The sequence below is a fragment of the Triticum urartu genome, chromosome 4 (genome assembly GCF_003073215.2).
Source record: "Triticum urartu cultivar G1812 chromosome 4, Tu2.1, whole genome shotgun sequence".
Taxonomy (NCBI): domain Eukaryota; kingdom Viridiplantae; phylum Streptophyta; class Magnoliopsida; order Poales; family Poaceae; genus Triticum; species Triticum urartu.
The window spans coordinates 92204293-92221932 of NC_053025.1; positions in this window are offsets into that span (position 1 = coordinate 92204293).

Genomic DNA, 17640 nt, shown 5'->3' on the forward strand with positions numbered 1-17640 from the left:
GCAATTTGTCGAGTTCCCAACCTCTCTTGGAATTACAATAACTATCAAGTTGTTGCTATCTTCGACAAGCTTGTTGCCATCCTTGGTGGTTTGACTCGATGGATATTGCTCAAAAATCAGTTTCTGTACACGGATGAATACTGTGATGCAATTTAATAGGAGGGCCTTGTGTTTGCTGCCACCACTCGTGGCACCGTTTTTGCATGGGATCCTCGTAGTTTCGGTATGTTTGTCTTCCACCGTAATTATAATTGTTTCATCCACATGCATGCAGGTTAGCAAGTTTCCCTTTACTAATTAACCTTCTTCTTGTGTTTCCAAGGTCCTGTGAACATCCCACCACCTATAATTGAAATTTTTTATAACCAAGGGGGAGATGACGATGGTGATGATCACGAGCATGAGGACGAGCAGCGCCCATATACTCTGTGGCGCCTGGCAACTAATTCTGATGGATCACCTCTTCTTGTGTGTATACAGCCCACAGATGATGTTACTGCTAAGGAATCAGGTGTAGTCTCCTATGGTCGCACTCTCCGGACCTATTCCAACACCCGTTGCATGGTATTCGGGATGGATACTAGTGTGCTAGCGCCAACTCCTTCTCCCTGGTACAGAATTGATAGTCTTGGAGAAAACTCGCTCTTCCTTGGACAAAACTATCCGATGATGGTGAAAGGTGATCCAACTGCTGTTGACACAACGTTACTACCATTTATGAGAAGCAACTGTGTCTATACCTCGGACATTTGGGTGGTTTTTTTTGACATAAAGACTGTAAGGGACCCCCCTACAGTATAATTGGTGCAACAAACCCAAATTGCAAGTACCATGCCTTGAACCTGGGTGGGTGGGAAGGCATCAGCCCCTTCCCACCACTAGGCTATGCCTTAGTCTACGACATTTGGGTGGTTCCCTACCCTGGTACTGATATAGTAGGCCGCTTCAGCCTGGATGATCAGTCCTGTGTTGGTTTCCAGATCGACAATCGATGGCCCGTCCTAGAGAATCACTTGTGGTTCAAAGCAATCGTTTCCAATGCCGAGGAATGGTTGAGTTGAAGTTCATTTCATTGCTTGTTATTTGTTGTGTGGTGAAAACTTTAGTATTTATAATGTATCCTCGTTGTCGATGTGGGTTGATGACCTGTTGTATGTAATAAAATGATATGCCTGTGATAAACTTACTAAATTTATGAATGGCTTTCGAGTCGCTTCTCTGAGTGAGTGGTGCGACGAGGCAAAAAAATATTTTTCGAATACATAATTGTACGTGCATTGCAATAGGTTATCAGATGAGGCCAATCAACAATAGTAGTACAATATTTGTACTAGCTTCACATGCTTCACGCGTTGGGCGGGTGTTTTTACTGTAGCCATATGTTAATGTGTTCGCTGTACGTAACCAGCACCTTGAATCCTCGATACTAGTACTATATAGTAGGAGTAAGTAGTAGGAGTAGTAGGGTGGCATGGGCCAGAACAAGCATTCACGTCCAGGAGTACGGCACACGCCACCACCACGACATCCATCTGACACCATATTATTTCTTAGAGTACGTGCCAGAGCAATCTCTTCAACCTCGTCGTTTCTCTAACTTCAGCCATCACGCGGCGGGCGAGGTGGGGGTTTGTCGATAGTCGGTTTCCTTAACTACGGTCCCACTTGTAAGGCCAACTCCAACGCACGACCCCAAACGAACCTTCGTTTTGCACGAACTCCAATGATAATTTTGACTAGAAAAGCAAGACCAAAGAAAAGAAGAATCACAAGAATACATTTTACTACTCCTGTAAGTTGGATTAGTGCCTTCTCGATGCATTCATTGTTGATCCGCGGAGGCTCGATCTTGCGTGCTTCTTTCTTCTTCGAGTGTAAAGAAGTAGACATTGCTTCCTCGCATCTAGTCTCATGTCTAGCCTCTATTCTAGTAGGAGTATCAACAAGTGCACTAATCTCATCTCTAGCCTCTATGCTAGCTAAAATTATAGAACATCTACTAAATTGCGCTCTATCAATATATGGATGTACTCTTCTTCCCAATACAAAAACTTGCATCCATTCTACTCCCTCCCTTGCACAATACATGCCTTCTATTTGTCAAAATATATATGTATCTAGACATGTTTTAGTATATAGGTACATCCATTTTTGGACAAATGGAAGTCAAGTATTTTGGAACGGAGGGAGTACACAATAAAAAGTTTAAGTTAGCACAACTAGTCTAATCCGAGAGCACAACCGAAGATTTGGTTGGGTTCTTCCTCCTTTTGCCGACACGTGGTACATCCAACATCCAGGTCGTGTCATGAAAGAAAATAGAGTGGTCGTTGAAGCCACGAGATGTGCATCTTGGGTTAAACTATAAATAGAATATTACTACTCTTGGGTAACTCCAAAAGCGGCCACCGAAGATCTTTATTGGATTTGTTTTTCATCACCAGCACGTCGAGGTGAAAGATGTGCAGGTTCAGTGGGTCCTCTTGCGTTTTCACTGACATGTGGGGCCGCATGTGAGCAAAAAGACAATGGGCTCCACGCGTCCGCTGGCTGGCTGAGAAGAGAGATAGAGGAGGGCTGAGCACGGACTGCAGGAAATTTGTTCTACGTACCTCGATATAGGCTCGATATAGTGGGGTGGCATGGGCCATAACTAGCATTCACGTCTAGCAGTACGGCACACACCACCCACACGAGTCCCATCCGACACCAATTTCTTGGAGTCCGTGCTACAACCATCTCTTCTCCCTCCTGTTTTCTCAGCCATCGCGCTGGGCGGGGTGGGGGTTTGCCGATAGTCGGTTTGCTCAACTGCGGTCCCCACTTGTAAGTGAAAATGCAACACCACACGCATTCCCGCTTGAGCGGCGTGCCAGACCAACCGTGTGTGGGTGCGACGCGAACACGGTAGGCTTTTCCTTTTGAACTCATAAATTGTAAAATTTGGTTCTGCTCCATGGCGCGACTGATAGATAGAAAATAACTATTTTGCCTAGAGTAATGAGAAGTTTGGTTCTGGCGCTGTTCATGCATGGAGTACGTATGAAAATTATGAAGTTGATGCGAAAGGTAAGATAATTACTGTAGTATCATATACTACTACATGGATTTGACGGAAAGATAAAAATACATACGGATCCATCAATGACATCCTCACGCCCTAGTGCACCGGGTCACCAACCGACGTGTGAGGAGCAGCGGCGTTGGCGGCGAGCTCAACGTGCTTCTGAACAGTGCTATCCAAGGTTGCCCTGCGGTCCAAGAAGGCCAGCGTCCTATCGTCTTCCTCTTACATGTAGTAGTCCTTGTGGACGATTTGCGCATAGACGTGGGTGATTATGTCGATGGTGTCTTGCTGCGCCAGGCGCTGCGCGGCGAGCGCGACCTCGAGGTGGACATTCTCCGGCGCGACGGCAGGCAGTCGCAGGGCCACCAGTGCGTCGAAGAGGTTGTCACCATAGTGGCCGTTGAGGGTGGCGGGCATCACAGAGCCTGGGCGAGTCGGCTGGAGGCTTATGTCAAAGTCGTCCACAAGCTTCTTGACGACGGTGAACTTGTCGAGGAAATCGACGAGGACCTCGTCGAACAAGGAGACGAAGCTGTCGTCCAAGCGGCTCCTCGCCCTGGCGGCCTCAAGCAATACTACCTGGAGACGTTCCTTGGTGCTAGGCCGCAAGCCGGCGTCATGGACCATCTGGCACAGCAGGCTGATGCTCGCGCTCATCGCCTCCATCGGTCTAGCTTAGCTTCTAGTCAACCGATCTTGCGATTCGAGTGATCACTCTTGCCCTTGGTTAGCGTGCGTAGGTGCGTAGGATTTCGTACTACTCCTCGGCCCTCTACTGCACCTGCCTTTGGCTGTATGATAGGTGGGCTAGCCACCCCCTGGGCCCACGTGTCATTCACCCAAAGGAAGTTGCCGTAAGTCAATGAAGCTGCGTCCCCCTCTGTGCCGGTGCAGTATAGTCATCTCACCGGATCTCTAGTTGGGGCCAAACGAGAGAAGTTTGATGTTTACTAGTTTATTGGCCCCCTTTGCATTTTGTGCCAAGTTTTGACCTTTGATTTAACTAATAAAATGTTAATGCATGTAAACAAAAATGTTGTGTAAGTCACCTTACGAAAACCAAATAATCCCAAAATACTTAGGCATGATGCATTAACTCCCTCCTTGTTTCTTATTTCATGACATATCAACCAATGAGAGATGTGGGCCGTGCATGCTTTCAATGACTTGAGACTACAAAACATGACATGCAGTGTTTAGTTCATTGCATGTAATCCTATTAGTACTCTAGTTAGCAAAAAACATTAAGTTCTCTCGCCGATAGGAATAAAACACCATGTATTTATTTACAGAGGGAGTAGTACATTTTTTGTGACATGCATTACTAGATATTGCTAGTCAAATACTAAAATCCAGATGGACGTGGTAGTACTCCTAAATCCAGACGGTGGTGCTACTAGTACTAGTAGTAGTACTACCAATGTAGTAGTAGGAGTACTAACACTGTACTACCCATTGGTCAAATTATTATGTGCTGCTCCTCACAGTGAAGTGACAAGACCCCTGCACCGGAGATGACACCTGAGTATAGGCGCCGTGTTCGGCATACCATAGTCAGCCTCACCGTCTACAGTCACTATCATCATGGCTGTAGAGCTAGCCTGCTTACAACTATCCCTGTTCGACATAATTTCCCATGCATAGATGCCCGTGCATTGCATGGAACACCAAGATTGGGGGTGGACGGCTCCAGCAGCGGCCATCGCGCCAGATTTTTTCACGGCCTTATAGATGTGGTGGGGAGGAGATAAGGCTGATTGTGAGAGACAATGATTTTTTTGTAAATAGGGAACAAGTGCGGGAATCTTTTTGCCAAAATGGAGAAGCTTGGTTTGTATGCGTCAGATCTAGATCCGACGGCTATTGGCGAAAGATGGGAGGCACAACATCATCACCAACTCAGGACCCGTTTGATTCGCAGGATTTTGAAAATGCAGGAATAGGACATGGCAATATTACAAGTTTCAAACTGATATTACAAATGTTAGGAGTAATGCTGCACCTACGAAGAGGGAATTACTAGGAAGTTTATGTAAGAACTTTCGTTACTTTAGGTGGATGCAGCATTATCGTACAAACTAAAATCCACCTCCCTGACAAGTCACTAATGGGTAAATAAGTTTTCAAGTCTCTGGCCACTTGATGTTTCAAAAACAAATTCAGCTTCTGCGGTGACTTTGTCATTTAGGCTTAGACGCTTGCGGTGATCAGCACGCCATTCATTGTTGCGCCAGAGAATGCCAAACCTCATTACCTTGAGCACACTTGCCTCTAGAACAAAGAACCTGGCCAATTTAATCTCAAATGAGCTGCCTCGGTAGTCAATCAAATCAATTTCTGTAAGATGGAGATCAAGGCATTCGATGAGATTGTTATGGTGCAACACATTTTTCACTTCCGGGTCTTTTTTTATCTGCAAAAGAAGAGAACATATTAGAGCAACTGGCTGCATAAGATTGTCGTGTCATCAAGAGTACCAATATCATTCGCTCATACGATAGGGTTGGCTGGCTAGTGATATTTTTTCACTCTCTCTCTCTCTCTCTCTCTCTCTTTCTGTTTCCTCTCATTTAACTAGGAGCATGTGAAGAGCATGGGCATTTGTTGCCTTCCACTATGTGGCCGATGCCATATTTCACAAAATATGCCACATAATACGCATCGATGTCAAATCAAAAGATTTTGGCACCGCTCTCGCGATGTGAGAGAGTTGGCACCGCTGTGCACACAGACCCACATGTATAAACAAATCAATCAAACCAGCTACATCAGCCTCTCACTCTCCCAAACAAAAGGAAATATTTTACATCTCATGTCCACACCAGGCAGTACCGGCCATCAAGGCATGAGGGTCAGGTCACAAACCAAACTGACAAATAAAGTTTGAGAGAGATTGAGGAGCCCCGATAAGGCTGAGTGGTGTGTCAGATAGCTGAGAGGGGGAAAGAGATATTCCATCCGCTCGATAATGCAGTGCATGTAAAATTTTTATAAGTCAAACTTTGGAAACTTTGATCAGGTTTACGCAAATGTTATTTATATCTACAATACCAAAGATACATCATACAAAACTACATCTCATGGTGAATCTAATGGTATATGTTTGCCGTACTAGATGTAATTCTTTTTCTCCACGTACATGGTCAAACTTTGTGATGTTTGACTTTTCAATAAATCTATATGCTATGGACCGAGGAGAGTGCCTCAGTCAAGACAGATCAAGTGCGTGTGAAGGAGAATGAGTAAGTGTGCAAAAAGAGTATGTGTGTGAAAGAGAAAGTGACAACAAACGATAAATTAGAGAGAGAGAGTGTTTTTTTCGTTTCTTATGCGAACATATCATGCATGCATCTCCGAGATGGAAAAGCGAGGTGAGGAGATACACGAAGATAGCTAGTGTGTGATTGTTTGCAATGGAGAGAGACACCCCTGTAGCACATGTCCAATAGAGGTCTGGACAACAAGGAACAAAGGTCGAGAGGGACACATGGATGGCATGGACACATGCATGGGGAGGGAGAGAGGGTGTGTTTGTGATAGAGAGATCCCGTCGAGATCGTGAGGGGACTATATGGGTGGGAGATCGAGGGAGTGCGTGCGCGATAGAAAGATGCCCCGAGAGAAATCGAGATAGACCATCCACATGTTTGTGATGGAGACTAAGATTAGCTAGTCATATACATATAGGGGGACTGCATGTGCCTACAATTGAGTGAGAGACCATCATACTTGGCTAGCTGGGCATGAGATTGTGTGTGCGCGCGTGTGAGATGGAGAGAGAACGAGGGGGAGAGATAGAGTTTTAGATGGGCCTATCGAGTGCGAGTGAAATATGCATGTGTATGTGTGACCCAGGTGGATGGAGAGTTTGAGAGAGGGGGGAAGAGCTCCGAGACGACACAATGGTGCGTGAGAGAGTTACGGGCAAAGAGCCAGGAATTTATGTGTGTACGATGAGTGCACCCAAGATATCTAGCTTGGACTGGCTAGAGTATCATACATAGTGTGCGAGAGAGACCTATAGATGGTGTATATATGCATGCGAAATAGAAAGACCCCCCACATACACACACAAAGAGAGAGAGAGAGATGGAGAGAAAGGGAGAGGGACCAACACGGTTTTTGTGTCGGATGCATGCGACGGAATTGAAGATTGTCGGCGAGAGAGAGAGAGAGAGAGAGAGAGAGAGAGAGAGAGAGAGAACAGGAGTCCAGGAGAGGGGTGTCGTGGTTCTAACTCTGACAGTGATGTAGGGGGGTATGTATGGAGAGGCTAGATCTCAGCTATTGGGAAGTTGTAAACACACCAAGATGTACGAGTTCAGGCCCTTCGCGGAGGAAGTAACAGCCCTACGTCTCGGTGCCCGGAGGCGGTCGACTGGATTACTAGCGTGTGAATAAAAGGAGTGCGAACCCTCCATACTGAGGAGGGGGGTGGCTTATATAGAGTGCGCCGGCCCCCTCCTGCCCTCAGTAATGCAGGGTTTAAGGTACATTTAAGGTTGGGCGTTACCGGTAACGCCCTTAATAAAGTGTGATAATGACCATAAAGACTACTTAATAGCCGACCGTTTGCCTGTGGAGTGACTCTAGGTCTCCTGGCAGTCGAGTGGTTGGCTTCATGGTCGAGTGTCTTGAACCCGTCGAGTGGGATACCTTCAAGTCGATTGAAAGGTGACTTTTCCTAGGGATGTCCCAGGGTAGGGCTTTTTGGACAGGCCCGTGCCCCTACCCTAGGTACATGGCTTCATCATTAGCCCCCGAATGGATCGAGGTTAGAGTGGGGAAAGAGTTGGAGATCTTTCCGACCGGTTCTTTGGGCTACCTGAGCGCCTCGTCTTGGGCCAACCGTCACGGATGACGTCATCAACCTCTTTCAGTCGCCTTGATCCATTCCAGGCCTTTCGTCGAGTGAATTTCTTTATGTGTGACATACCGAGTGTCGGTGCGAGCGGGGTCTTCTGTTTTAGCAGGTTGTTCTGTGGCCCGCGGGTGTCGCGGGATTTGGATTTCGGGAAGCGCGCGGGACGGGAGCGGCCGCAGTAATTGGAAGCGATAAAGTGGAAGCTCCTCGATCCTCGCGTTGCCTTTTTCGCCACGTACTGCGCGCGCGTCTGTTGCCGGATTTGACTAGATAGCCTGGGCCTACCAGTCAGCCATTCGGGAGCGGCCCCTTATAAGTTGCCGGCTCGGGGTTTCCAAACAGTGCGCTTCCTTCTTCCTCTCTCCCTTCGCGAGGTCCTATGCCACCTCCGTTCTCACCCTAGCGCCGCGGGTCCATGCAAGATTTGCCGGCGACGATGGCGAAGGACAAGACATCTGCCCTGGAGCGCGCGAAGAAGGCGGCGGCGCAGGGGAAAGGGAAGAGGTCCGCGCGGGGCGGATCCTCCTCAAGTTCTGCTCTGCCCCGAGGCTGGATCCAAGGCGACTGGATGCCGTCGGTGATCCGGCAAGAAGATCTCGACGACATGGTCGAGGGGGGGGGGTCATTCCCCATGAAGCCGCGCGTCTCCCGGGGAGAGAGACCGAACCTCAGCCCCGCGACGGTGAGTGCGTGCTCCTAGCCACCCATGTCGACCGCGGGTTTTCTCTGCCGCCCCATCCTTTTTCCGGAGCTTCCTGAACTTCTTCGGAGTGCAGCTTCACCACTTCACTCCCAACTCCATCGTATACCTTGCTGCTTTCATTTCCATGTGTGAGGGTTTCTTGGGTTGCCGCCCCCATTGGGGTCTCTTCAAGCACATCTTTACCTGTCGTTCTCAATCGGTCAAGAAGGCCAAGTCGAGTGATGAAAGGACGCAGGTGATCCAGCTGTGCGGGGGCCTGGCGATCCAGACGAGGGGAAAGAGTTGTTTTCCATCTATCACTTTCCCGGAGTCGGTCCGTGGCTGGCAGACGACCTGGTTCTACTGCCAAGACCAGGCGACCCCGGGATAGTCGACTGGTCTCCCCCCTTTCTCACTCGACCGAGCTGAAAAACCTGCTTCTCTGAAAGTGGCGCCGGAGGAAAGGGCCCAAGTCAAAGTGCTGGCCGGTCGAGTGGTTGAGCTTGTCCATGAGGGCGTGACGGGCATGGATTTGCTGGAGGTCTTCCTCCGGAGGCGCATCCAACCGCTCCAGGCTCGTGACCACCTGATGTGGCTGTACTCGGGTCTTGACGACACCACTCGGATCCACCCGGAGGAGGTCACTGATGAGATGCTGGAGGGGTGGCTGTCGAGCATCACAGGAAACAAGGACAACCCCCGAGGAGCCAGGAGGGTAATTCCACTCGACAACTCGTACGACGTGGACCAGGTATGTCTCTATGCTCCTGACTAAGATCTTGTTTTTCTTCATTGGTCTTCTATGAGTTGGTCGATTGACCTTTGTCTTGTCTGTTGTTTTTCAGGCGACTACTGAGATGTACTCGACGCCCAATGGGGCAAAGGGGCCAACTGAGGAAGGGGAGGCGAGCGGAGGTGAGAGCGGGGACGATCAAGGCGAATGGGAGTCCGACGGTGAAGGAGAGGGAGGCGACGACGTCGACTCCAGCGAAGAGGAGGAGGAGGAGGTTGAACCCCCCCCGCCCGGAGGGGCGATCCAAGCTCACACACAATCCAGCGCGGGAGCGTGGTAGTGCGACTGCTCCTGTTGGGCAGTCATCGAAATGCCCCCGGACCTCTTCTCCTACGCCGACTGGAAAGGCTCCCAAGCACCCGCGCGCAGCGCCGTCCAAGCCGCCCAAGGCTCTGCCCAAGATGAAGATGGCCGTCCCCACCATTTCTGGGTAATAATAAAACTTGTTTTCCTTTATCGACCGTGGACGGATCCTTGGTCGATCCATTGAGCCAACCGACTGACTTTCGAGGCTTGCAGTGCTGCTACTTCTGAGATCTCCGCCAAGGACGACGACCAAGAGATGGAGGATGCTGTTACCTCCAACCCTGGTACGATTACTAACGTTCCGCTTTGAGTCGACTAAACATTTATTGCAACCCTGGTCGATTGAATGTTTCGTTTGTAGCCCCTGCTCATGTTATCGACCTCCCGGATGATGACGATAACGGTCCGTTGAGAGTGAGGAGGCACAAGAGGGCGTCGGCTGACAAGACCCCCCAATCCGCTCCGGCGTCCGAGGCCGTGGCTCGGGATGGTGGTGACACCACTCGGGCTTCTGTGACCTTCGCCGTTCCTCTGGCGAGTGCGCGGCCCTCGTCGTCGACTGCGGATCCGTCTTCGCTTTTTGCCGCATACCCCGTCCCTGAGGACCAAGCGGCTGCTGCAAAAGAGGCTATACGTTAGGCGGGGATCATGATGGAGCAAGTGAAGTTGGCTCGGGAGGCCAGCCAAGCAGCTTATGACGCGAGCTCGGCTCTTCAGAGCAACGTCCAGGTCAGTCGACTCAACGTTTGGTCTGTTATGATATGCTGTTTGAAGAATCTCTTTTCCAAAGATCTTTGTATCTGTACACCCACTGGGTGTGTCTGCCAATTCTTGGACGAGTGGGGGCACGCTAAGTGCACCCACTGGGTGTAGTCCCTGAGACTACGGTGGACTGCGGGCAGTCGACTGTAGTCTTTATATTGTGTTGCTGTAGCTGTATTTCTTCATTCGGTATGGTCAGGCCATGTCGAATGGGACTGTATCCGGTCGACTGTGGGCAGTCGACTTCTTCTTTTTTTTATAGTGGGAGCACGCTGAGTGCACCCACTGGGTGTAGTCCCCGAGACTACTGTCGAATGTTCTTGATTCGGCTGTAGTCTTAGAAACGTCATCATTGTCTCTTGGTTGCTCGGAAGCAACTTGTCTTGGACGTCTGTCGACTGATTTTTCTTTTTATAGAAATCTTGTGAACTTGTAGCTCGCTATACTGAGTTGGAGAATCAGCAGATCCAGCTCAACCTTAACTTGAAGCTTGCTCAGGAGAATTTGAAGAAGGCGCAAGAAGAAGCAAAAGGTATGGCTGGTGAGGTTCTCCATTCTTAATGGGTGGCTTTTCTTTCTTGTCCATTCTTGATGTTGGTTCCACTCGACGCGCCGCAGATAAACTGGAGGAAGCTCTGAAGAAGAAGGATCAAGACCTTGCAGAGGCACAGAAGGAGGCCTCGAGCAAAATGAAGCTCGCAGAAGAGAAACTGGCTTCGGTCGGAACTCTTGAACAGGAGAACTCCAGACTGAAAACTGCTCTCGAGACAGCTAATCGAGATGCCAGTCGACTGAAGAAAGAAAAGATGGCTCTGCACGACAAGGCGGGTGAGCTGGCGGGGAAGGTAAAAGATCTGGAGGCTTATCTCGGTGGACTCGCCAAGAAGCTGTTCGTCATGCTCGAAGGTAATTATTCCAACCCAGCTGTCTTGTAGTTGCCGAGCCCGCGTACGGCCACTGTCTTATTCTTGAATCGTGTTTGCAGAATTCTGCCAGAGCTTCAAAGAGGAAACCAGTCGAGTGGAGCCAGGCTTGGATCCCGCCAATTCTCTCGTGAAGGACGAGGCTGCTATGAACGTGCTCCGACTGGAGTCTCATGTTACCAGCGTTGTTGATTATCTTGCTCGGCTGAAGGTTGCGATGTCGCGGGTCGACACATCACTCTGGCCCGGAACGACACTTCAGAATGACCTCGAGTCCCTGATGGTCCGGCTGAATGAAGTCCCGGGTCGAGTGGCGGAATGGAAGAAATCTTCTGCTAGATGTGGTGCTGATGTCGCTCTGTCTCTGGTCCGCGTCCATTGCAAGGAGGCGCGAGAAGAAAAGCTGGCCGCCATCCAAGTTGCCAATACCAGGAAGCACAACTTTCAGGACTTCATGGAGACTTTTATTGCTGCTGCCACTCGTATTGCAGACGGGATCGACTTGGACGAGTTCGTCGCCCCTTCCAGTCCTCCTCCTGAGGAATGAAAAACTTTTATGCTTCACTTTAAATTTGCCTCGGAATGCCGAGTGGATTTGTAACCGTTAAACTCTGCCGAGCCGAGGGCTTGAGTCCTTTGATCTGAGGTCTGGGACCTTTTAGGCTTTATCTGATCTTGATTTCTCGTTGAATATCTTCATGGTTTGATTCGTCGAGTGGATCTTGATCTTCACTCGGAATAACATTGTATTTGTGGTGCAGCTCCGAAGGGGAAGGTAGCAGTCGACTCGCGGATTGGGTTGTGTCTTGTACTTAGGCAAGCACTGGGCTGCAGCTAAGCCTCCGAGTGAGAGGTTTGCTCTCCACTCGGTAGGATTTTTAAACACTTAGGCGAGCGTTGGGTTGCAGCTAAGCCCCCGAGTGAGAGGTTTGCTCTCCACTCGGTAGGATTTTTAAACACTTAGGAGAGCGCTGGGCTGCAGCTAAGCCCCCGAGTGGGAGGTTTGCTATCCACTCGGTAGGATTTTTAAACACTTAGGCGAGCGCTAGGCTGCAGCTAAGCCCCCGAGTGGGAGGTTTGCTCTCCACTCGGTAGGATTTTTAAACACTTAGGTGAGCACTGGGCTGCAGCTAAGCCTCCGAGTGGGAGTCTGGCTCGCCACTCGGTAGGATTTCTAATCACTTAGGCGAGGGCTTGGACTGCAGCTAAGCCCCCGAGTGGGAGGTTTGCTCTCCACTCGGTAGGATTTTTTCAAACTTAGGCGAGCGCCTGACTGCAGCTAAGCCTCTAAGTGAGTAGGATTTCTAATCACTTAGGCGAGGGCTTGGACTGCAGCTAAGCCCCCGAGTGGGAGGTTTGCTCTCCACTCGGTAGGATTTTTTCAAACTTAGGCGAGCGCCTGACTGCAGCTAAGCCTCTAAGTGAGAGAACTTAGGCGAGTACTGGACTGCGGCTAAGCCCCCGAGTGGGAGGGTTGCTCTCCACTCGGTAGGATTTTTTTCAAACTTAGGCGAGTGTCTGACTGCAGCTAAGCCTCTAAGTGAGAGAACTTAGGCGAGTACTGGACTGCAGCTAACCCCTGAGTGGGAGGATTGCTCTCCACTCGGTAGGATTTTTTCAAACTTAGGCGAGTGCTGACTGCAGCTAAGCCTCTAAGTGAGAGAACTTAGGCGAGTACTGGACTGCAGCTAAGCCCCCGAGTGGGAGGATTGCTCTCCACTCGATAGGATTTTTTCAAACTTAGGCGAGTGCCTGACTGCAGCTAAGTCTTTAAGTGAGAGAGAACTTAGGCGAGTACTTGACTGCAGCTAAGCCCCCGAGTGGGAGGATTGCTCTCCACTCGGTAGGATTTTTCAAACTTAGGCGAAATGGATTCGCAGCTAAGTCACCCACTTATGCAAACAAGAGTGATAGCAATTATTGGGACGCTCTTGTCTTTGGTAAAAATGAACTGCAGAAATTTTTTGTTATTACATCTCGTCCAAGGGAGAACTCAAGTGTAAAAGGGGCGGAGTAGTTCCGCATTCCAAGCTCGTGGTTCGTCAATCTGGTGGTCAACATTGTAGAGGTGATATGCTCCATTGTGGAGGACTCTGGTGACGATGAAGGGGCCTTCCCAAGTAGGAGCAAGTTTGTGTGGTTTCTGTTGATCCACTCGGAGGACCAAATCTCCTTCCTGGAAGGCTCGACTCTTCACATTTCTGGCATGGAATCGACGCAAGTCTTGCTGATAGATGGTCGATCTGATCATAGCCATTTCCCTCTCCTCCTCTAGGAGGTCGACTGCGTCTTGCTGGGCCTGCTCTACTTCGTCTTCGTTATAAAGCTCGACTCTGGGGGCGTTGTGAAGTAGATCACACGGCAGGACGACTTCGGCTCCGTAAACCAGAAAAAATGGCGTATTTCCGGTCGATCAGTTCGGGGTGGTCCTCAGCCCCCACAAAACCGACGGAAGTTCGTCGACCCAAGCGCCTGCTGCGTGCTTGAGATCACGCATCAATCGAGGCTTCAATCCTTTGAGAATCAGACCATTTGCTCTTTCAGCTTGTCCATTCGACTAAGGATGCGTGACCGACGCGTAGTCGACTCGCGTGCCTTGAGAGGCGCAAAAAGCTCTGAACTTGTCTGAATCAAAGTTTGACCCATTGTCGGTGATGATGCTATGCGGGACCCCACATCTGAACGTCAGCCCTCTGTCGAAACTGATAGCAGTGCAAGCATCGAGATTCTTGATAGGCTTGGCTTCAATCCATTTGGTGAACTTGTCGACTGCCACAAGCACATGCGTGAATCCGCTCCTGCCTGTTCTCAGTGGACCGACCATGTCCAGTCCCCAAACAGCAAAGGGCCAGACGAGTGGAATGGTCTTCAGGGCTGATGCAGGCTTGTGTGACATGTTGGAGTAGAACTGGCAACCTCCACACTTGTCGACTATCTCTTTTGCCATCTCATTTTCTCTTGGCCAGTAAAATCCTGCTTGGTATGCTTTAGCCACAATGGTCCGAGAGGACGCATGGTGACCACAGGTCCCCGAGTGGATATCATTAAGGATCATCTGACCCTCTTCTGGTGTTATGCATTTCTGACCGATTCCAGTCGCGCTTTCCCTATACAACTGTCCCTTTATGACTGTGAAGGCCTTGGATCGGCGGACGATCTGTCGAGCCTCTTCCTCGTCCTCCGGGAGTTCTTTCCTCAAGATATACGCGATGTATGGTACCGTCCAGTCAGGAGTGATAGCCAAGACTTCCATGACTAGGTCGACCACAGCAGGAATTTCGACTTCAGTCGGATCTGTGGCACTTTTCGGTTGCGGGGCTTCTTCTGCGAAGGGATCCTCCTGGACTGACGGTGAGCGGATGTGCTCCAAAAACACATTGCTGGGAATGACTTCTCTCTTGGAGCCTATCTTTGCCAGATCATCTGCTGCTTGATTTTTCAGTCGGGGGATGTGATGAAGCTCTAACCCCTCGAATTTCTTTTCTAGCTTTCTTACTGTGTTGCAATAGCCAGTCATAGCTGGGCTTCTGACGTCCCACACCTTCATCACCTGATTAACCACCAAATCTGAGTCGCCGTAGACCATGAGGCGCCGGACGCCGAGTGAAATGGCCATGCGCAACCCGTACAAGAGTGCTTCATATTCTGCTTCATTGTTGGAGGAATCGAAGTGAATCTGGAGAACGTATCTGAGCTTATCTCCTCGGGGGGAGACCAATACTACCCCAGCACTGGAACCATTCAGCATCTTAGATCCATTGAAGAACATGGTCCAGTGCTCCGAGTGAACTTGAGTCGGGAGTTGCTGTTCAATCCACTCGGCGACGAAATCTGCAATTGCTTGGGACTTGATAGCCTTCTTTGCTTCAAACTTGATATCTAGGGGGAGGAGTTCAATCGCCCACTTAGCCACTCGACCAGTTGCATCTCTGTTGTGCAAGATCTCTGACAGTGAAGCGTCGCTGACGACTGTAATGGAATGGTCAGAGAAGTAGTGTGCAACCTTCTTCGTGGTCATGTAGATCCCATATACAAGCTTCTGGTAATGGGGATATCTTTGCTTCGAAGGGATCAAAACTTCAGACACATAATATACTGGGCGCTGAACTCTGAAGGACTTTCCTTCTTCTTCCCTCTCGACCTTGAGTACTATACTGACAACTTGTCCCGTGGCCGCAATGTACAGCAGCAGAGGCTCTTTACTGATTGGGGCAGCAAGCACCGGCTGGGTGGAGAGCAGAGCTTTGAGCTCTGCAAACGCTGCGTCAGCTTCTGGAGTCCACTCGAACTTGTCAGACTTCTTCATCAGTCAGTAAAGAGGCAACGCCTTTTCGCCGAGACGAGAAATGAATCGACTTAGAGCGTCCAAGCAACCTGTAAGTTTCTGGACATCATGTACACGCACAGGGCGCTTCATCCGGAGTATGGTGCCAACTTTCTCGGGATTGGCGTTGATTCCTCGTTTGGAAACGAGAAAACCGAGTAACTTTCCACCTGGAACTCCGAATGTGCACTTTGATGGATTGAGCTTGATATCATATCCCCTGAGGTTAGCAAAGGTTTCGGCAAGGTCAGTCAGTAGGTCGGAACCTTTCCGTGACTTAACCACAATATCATCCATGTATGCTTCTACGTTCTGACTGATCTGAGTGAGTAAACACTTCTGAATCATCCTCATGAACGTGGCTCCGGCATTCTTGAGGCCGAAGGGCATGTTGACATAACAGAAGCACCCAAATGGGGTGATGAAAGCCGTTTTGATCTCGTCGGGTCCATACAGACGGATCTGATGGTACCCTGAATAAGCATCTAGAGAAGACAAACGCTCACACCCCGCGGTCGAGTCCACTACCTGGTCAATGCGGGGGAGAGGGAAATGATCTTTCGGGCAGGCCCGATTGATGTGTTTAAAGTCAATGCACATGCGAAGTGACTTGTCCTTTTTGGGGACCATGACAACATTGGCGAGCCACTCGGAGTGGTAAATCTCTCGGATGAATTCCGCTGCTAAGAGCCGAGCCACCTCCTCGCCAATAGCTTTCCTCTTCTGGACGGCGGACCGTCGAAGATGTTCTTTCACAGGCTTGAACTTCGGGTCGACTCGTAGACGGTGCTCAGCTAGCCCCCTGGGAACTCCAGGCATGTCAGAAGGCTTCCATGCGAAGACGTCCCAGTTCTCACGGAGGAACTGGATGAGCGCTTCTTCCTATTTGGAGTCGAGCGTCGTCGAGATGTGAGTCGGAGCAGCGCCGGGGTCGGTCGGGTGAATGTGAGCTGGCTTAGTTTCACCGGACGACTGAAAAGCAGATTCTGAAGCAGGCTTCTTGGCTCATAGCAATTCACTCGGATCAGCAGTCTTCTGGTACTCTTGTAGCTCAACAACTGCCATCTGAGCGTCAGCAATCTTCGATCCTTTCTGAAAACACTCTTCTGCTTTCTTCCGATTGCCGGTAACGGTGATCACACCTCTAGGGCCGGGCATCTTCAACTTGAGATACATGTAGCATGGTCGGGCCATGAAGCGTGCATAAGCTGGCTGGCCCAGAATAGCATGATAAGCACTTTGGAAGTCCACAACCTCAAATGTCAACTTTTCCCTGCGGTAATTCTTTGAATCACCGAAAACCACGTCGAGAGCAATCTGGCCGAGTGACTCGGCTTTCTTTCCAGGAATGACTCCATGGAAGCTCATGTTGCTGGCACTGAGCCTAGACATCGGAATGCCCATCCCTTTCAATGTTTCAGCATACAATATGTTCAGGCCACTGCCACCATCCATCAGGACTTTGGTCAGTCGAGTGCCTTCGACAACTGGGTCGACCACCAAAGCTTGCCTCCCAGGGGTGGCAATGTGTGTAGGGTGATCGGACTGATTGAATGTGATGGCAGTCTGAGACCACTTCAGATAACTGGGTGTCGCCGGAGCAACCATATTCACCTCACGGTTAATGACTTTCAGTCGACTTTTGCTTTCGACATCAGCAAAAATCATCAGGGTGGAATTGATTTGGGGGTATCCGTCGTCGCGATCTTCCTTGTCCTCGACTCTGTCCGACTCTTTTTCCTTATCTTTGGGCTGTTTGCCCTGAAACTGCTGGATCAGGAGCCGGCACTGTCGAGTGGTATGCTTTGGGTAAATGAAATTACCCTCTTCATCTTTCTTGGTGTGGATGTGACATGGCAGATCCAAAACATCATTTCCATCTTGATCCTTGACTTTCTTGGGCTTCCAGGGGCCTTTGG